Raw genomic sequence first — 6,000 nt, 5'->3', positions numbered from 1 at the left:
AAGAGACTAATTCAGAGGCTATTGCAATAATCCAGGCAAGAGATGGTGGTAGCCTGGACCACCAGTGAGCGTCATGAGCAGTGGTCACGTGGTTGAGCTCTGAATATACTTGGAAAGTAGATTCAGTGGGACTTGCTGATGGTTTGGATGAGATGTGTTGGAGACAGAAGCATAAAGAAACTGCCATGGATTTTGATCTGAGCAGCTGTAACGATGGAGTTGCCATCAACCAAGATGATAAGTGCTGTTGGAAGGGCAGATTTTGGTGTGAAGAACAGGAATAAGTCTTGACGGGTTAATTTTGAGACGTCTAGGATACAGATGAGTGGAGGGTCAAGTGAGCAGGTGCATATCTGAGTCTGAAGTTCAGGGGGATAGTCTGGACAGCAGGTTTAACTTTGAGAGTATAATCCGCATATAGATGAAGTCTACAACCAAGAAAGTGGATGATGTCACATGGGGAATGAGTGTAGACAGAGATTCAAGGACTGAGCCATGCAACGGTGGGGAAAAGAGGAGATGTGAAGAGCAGCCAGCGGTGTCCTGAAGAAAGACGGGGAGAAACTGTTCCACTGGGACAGAGGCTGCTCAGAGCTCAAGGCAAGATGAAGACTAAGGACACACAGTGGTTTTAGCAATTACGTGGAGGTAATTGGTGGCATTGACAACGGCAGGATGCCATTACAATCCTAACTAGTTATTAGCAGAATTGAAATTTAAAGAAAGAAGCAATGCAGTGTTTCCAAAGTGGGTTCAGATTCTATAAGGTTACTTGCAAAGCAAGCAAACAACCAAAACAAAATGAGAAACAGAAACAAAGAAAGAAAGGATTCTAATAGAAACTTATTTTAACTTATGCTAAATTCTCAGCACTTCCGCAGTGATTTACACACAGAGATGCAAATTTATCTGTTTGGGAAAGAGGACTATCTCTCCCCAGGGAAGCTTTCCAGTGAAAATAAGCTGTTGCTCTTTCGTAACCTCATGATCTATCTATATACTTTCACTCTTGAAGATCTCATCTAGTCTGGTGGGTTTAATTTTATCTATACACTGACATATTCCAAATCTATATATATCTGGATGATATATCTCTAGCCCAAATGTGTCTCCTGAACTTCAGAAGCAAACAGCCCACTGGTGACTTGACATCTCCAGTTGTATGTCTACGAGATATGCCAAGCTGAATCTGCCCAAAACTGCTTGACTCTCATTCCAAAACCTGTTCCGCATCCAGTCCCCCATCTCAGTAAGTAGCAACCCACTATGCCCAGTTGCTCAGGCAAAAGTCTTGAAGTCGTCTTTGCCCACTGTCTTTCTCTCCTACCCTATATCTTGTTCATCAAAAAATTCTGTCAGCAAACCTCAAAATACAGCCAAAATCCAACCTTGTCTCACAACCTACACTTCCACAGCCTGGTCCAAGCCACCAGCTCTCTCATCTGAGCCATCACAAAGCCTCCTAACTTGCTTTCTTCCTCATCCCTTACCCTCCTGAAGGCTATTCTCAGCACCCAGAGCCTTCTTGCTAAAACCCACGTCAGGTCCTGCCATTCCTTGCCTTGTGCCCTCCTGTGGTTCCCATCTCACTAAGCAAGGACCAAAGTGCTTAAGTTGACTCACGGTGCACCATTTGGTCACTGGACCTCTCCGACCTGCTCTTACTTCCCTGCCGTCTTTCTCCACTCGAGTCACAGGGCTCCCTGCTGCTCCTCGGACACACCAGGCGTGCTTCTGCCTGGGCTGTGCTTCCGCTGTTTATCAAATGCCACCTTCCTAGTTGGCCTTCCAGGTCACCCTACCTAAAACTGCACACTTCTCCAATCCTCCTTACTTCCCTCCTCTGCTTTCTTTTTCTCCCTGAATGTATCACCATGTAAAACCTTTTATAAATACTTTTACTTATTTATATAAATGTCATCCTCCTTCTCCACTAGGCTGAAAATTCCACATGGGCAGGTATTTCTGTCTTCCTTTGTTCTGCGTGGTATTTGGGGTGATGAAATTGTTTTAGAACTAGATAGAGGTGTTGGTTGCACAACATTGTCAATGTACCGAATGTCACTGAATTGTCACTTTAAAATGATTAATTTTTTGTTATGTGAATTTAACATCAATAAAAAAAATTATTCAGCAGCAAAAAAAAAGAAAAGAAAAGAAAAGAAAATTGAATAGTCAGGCTAAGTCTTATTGAAAAGGTGTCATAGGAGCACCGACTTTGAGGAGGTGAGAAAGTTAGCCTTGTAGGTAATCGGAAGGAGGCGTCCAGACAGAAGGAAGAGTGAGTGCAGAGTACTGGCTGTACATTCAAGGAGGACCCAGGAGGCAGGATTGGAAAGGAGGACCCAGGTGGCCTCAGATAATGTGGGCACCATAGCTGCTGTAAGGGTGTTGGCTTTTCCTCTGGGTGAAGTGGAGGTGCACACGATTTGACTTAGGTTTTAACAGGATCTCCGGAGTCTCTGTATCAGGAATAGTCTGAAGAGGGGCATTTGTGGAAGCAGAGAGAACAGTTAGAAGCTATTGTTAAAATCCAGGTGAGAGATAATGGTGGCTCGGGTGAGGAGGTGACCGTGGAGGTGGGGCTGGGGGGATGGGGGATGTCATTGTAGGTAGGATGTACTTTGAAGATGAAACTGTTAGGATGTCCTGATACATGAGGAAGAGGAGAGCCAATCATATATGGAGAGTTTTGGCTTGAGCAACTCTCAAGGGGGAAGATGGAGTTGCTGTCACTGAGACAAGGAAGATTGTGGGAGAAGTTTTTCTTAGGAGCGAGGGAGCGGAGGAGGCTTGGAGGGTTATATCTCCAGTTTAGTTCTGGAGATATAAAGTTAATTCCAGTTTGTCTTTGAATATATAGCAGTTGCTTCTAGTTTTTGAAGGGGAGAATTGGCTGAGGCCAAAAGAAGCATGGAGGGAAGGAGATAAATGCTGAGTGCCCCAAGAGTTTGGAGTATGGCAAAGAAGCAGCAAAGAGATAAAAGTGTAACCAAAGGAGACACAGTGGGTAGACTGGGCCCAGAGCCTTTTCTGGAGATGCAGGGCAGACTACCTAACACTACACAGGATCTGCCCCCAACTATCACAGGCTTTATGCACATTTTCATCAGGAAAGACAGAAGGAAAGTGGTGTCTAAAATGCTCTCTACTGAAATGAGGGGGGAAAAAATCCATTTGCTTATCGTCAGTATTATTGAGTGAGAACCTGACCCACTTAAATACATGAAAGTTTAATAGGACAAATATTTCCTGGTTTTCACATGTTTACGGTAAGACCAGGCTACCGATGGCCAAGCTCTGCAGTGTGTTAAGACATCATATCTCCATTTAGCTATGACATTGGCCAAAACAAATGAATAAGCCTCACAGGATATCTTCTCAGTTATGAAATACTTGGGTGCAAGCAGCTAGATGTTCCTCTGGCAAATAAAGGTTTTGTTTGTAAGTGGAAATGTCAGAGAATTAGATTATATGTGGGGACATGCAAGATTTCTCAACTGTAAGCCCAAAACCAGAAAAAAATTTATGGCCAAATTAGGTTAGAATAATTTTGAAAATGAAGAGTAATTCTGAGGAGTCTTAAAAAGACGATATCTGCCAATGAAACCAGCAGGCACTGGAAGATTTCTGCTTAACTTGGCAGAATTCATGGCTGCTCAAGATCTTGGATTTAGTTATTTATTAGAAGCCCTTGTCTTGCTAAGTTATTATAAACTATTATACTTTTACGCTGGATGGTCATAGTGGTTAGAAGCCAGAATTGTCTGGTTCTTTACAGAAAAGAGGCTTACAGGAAATTAGAGCTGCTTATTTTGTTTAATCTCCCAGTCACAATCCTAAGAAGGAAAGCTTTACCACTCTAATCTCTCTCTCTCTTTTTAGTTGATATTAGAAAAAAAAAAGCCTTGTCTTTGAGGTTCAGCAAGTCTGGTTTCAAACCCAGCCACAACTGGGTGAGCTTGGTCAAATTATTTAACCAGTCTCGTCCTTGGGTTTTTATTTAAATCTGTAAACTTCGAATGATGCTGAAAGTACCATGCAGTATTTTACTTTGAATGAAAGGACTTCATTGTTGAATAATGGACTGAATTAAAACAATAGCTTTTGTTTATCATAATAGCTAGACTTTATTAAATGCTTCTGCAAGATGTCATGATTATGATATTAAAACTCTAACTGAAACCTTATTTAAAACTAAGAAATCAAGGTAACTATGGCCTCATCTAAATGAATAAATGTCTAAATTTAATTTAAAATTTTTAAGATGTTTTAGGGTACAAAATATAAGTTCGTATTCAAGTGTAAGAATGTTCAAGTTGGTATCATTTTATTTAGAAAGAGAAAAACAAATATCGTATATTAACCCATATATGTGGAATCTAGAAAAATGGTACAGATGATCTTATTTGCAAAGCAGAAATAGAGACACAGACGTAGAGAACAAACATATGGATACCAAAGGGGAAAGGGCAGGGTGGAATGAATTGGGAGATGGGGATTGACATATATACACTATTAATACTATGTATTAAATATATAACTAATGAGAACCTGCTGCATAGCACAGGGAACTCTACTCAATGCTCTGTGGTGACCTAAATGGGAAGGAAATTCAAAACAGAGGGGCTATATGTATACGTGTAGCTGGTTCACTTTGCTGTATAGTAGAAATTAACAGAACATTGTAAAGCAACTGTACTCCAAAAAAATTAATTAAAAAAATGTTATCTAGAGCTTACAGTGCCCTGGGCACTGTTCCAATCTTGCCTGCTCCTGACTCTGTGCTCTCAGTGCCAAAGCTCATGATCTTGACAAGTAAGTCAAGAATAGCAATGAACAGATCTAATTCCTTGAAGTGACACCAAACATGGTGGTGAATCTCCCAGCAGTGACAAGACTTTGCATCTCTTCCTCTGAGAGCGCATGACTGGTGTCCCTGCAGATAGAGACGCCTGTTCAAGAACATTGCCAGCCACAGGGGAGTGGGGGGAGGGGGACGGTATGGTCAACTGGTTCCAAAAACCTACTAGAATTATTCTTTGGCTGCTCCCCCTCTCTTAACCTTCTTGACCTGGTGGCAGGATGATTTAGTGGTTAGGAATCTAGCCTTTGGAGCCAACCTGCTTGGGTTCAAATTCTGGTTCCTCCTCTTAGCGTAACATGACTTGGGCGGTTTGCTTACCCTCTCCGTGTCTCAGTGTCCTTGTCTGTAAAATGGCCATAATAATGGTAGCACCTGCTTCATTGGGTGGTTATGGGACTGAAGGAGTTAATACATGGAAGTCATTTAGAACTGTATCTGGCATAGAGTGAGTTCCAGAGAAGGCTTAGCTTTTGTTGTTATATTATTGTACGGGTCTGGAATTAGTCCCTGAATCCTTCTGGGATGTGGTGAGTTTTAAAAGTAAGTCAAATTTACCCATGATTGAGTCATACCAGTTATTCAGAGCTAAAAGCAAATCTTGCGGTTAGCATTTGTTTTACATGGAGCCCAGGAGTTGAGGGTTATGATTTTCCTTGTCATTCCCCTTAAGGCAGCCTTCGTACTCAAAACTTCCCTCTATTTCTCTGAACTCCTTAGAAAAACTTCTTTTTCCCATCCAAGAGCCCTGTAGGGACTTAAATCTGAGGATCTGGAATCTGTTTTTGGATGAGACCGTGTCAATTCTGGACCCTAAACAGAACATTTGCAAAATCCCATAAAGTCCTGTTTACTTCTCATTGCTTGCCCCCATTTTGCTTTCGAAACTCTCTGCACCAAAGCTGCTGTAACTGGCCGCGCCTTCCTAACTAGTGTCTGCCAAATGAAGTGTCAAGGAGAATCTGGAAGAGCAGTCTCAAGGCCCCAAGATTTCCAGATCATTTGGAACTCAGTGTAATAATATCAGTGCGATAAACAACAAGCATTAGCTTGAGTAACTGATGCTAAAACAGGGAGGTGATTTGATTATTTTTTCTAAAGGATTATTCAATGTTGTCCTTACATTTAAATATTTA

This window comes from Balaenoptera acutorostrata, chromosome 12 (genome assembly GCF_949987535.1).
Source record: "Balaenoptera acutorostrata chromosome 12, mBalAcu1.1, whole genome shotgun sequence".
Classification (NCBI taxonomy): Eukaryota; Metazoa; Chordata; class Mammalia; order Artiodactyla; family Balaenopteridae; genus Balaenoptera; species Balaenoptera acutorostrata.
This window is presented reverse-complemented; position numbering follows the sequence as displayed.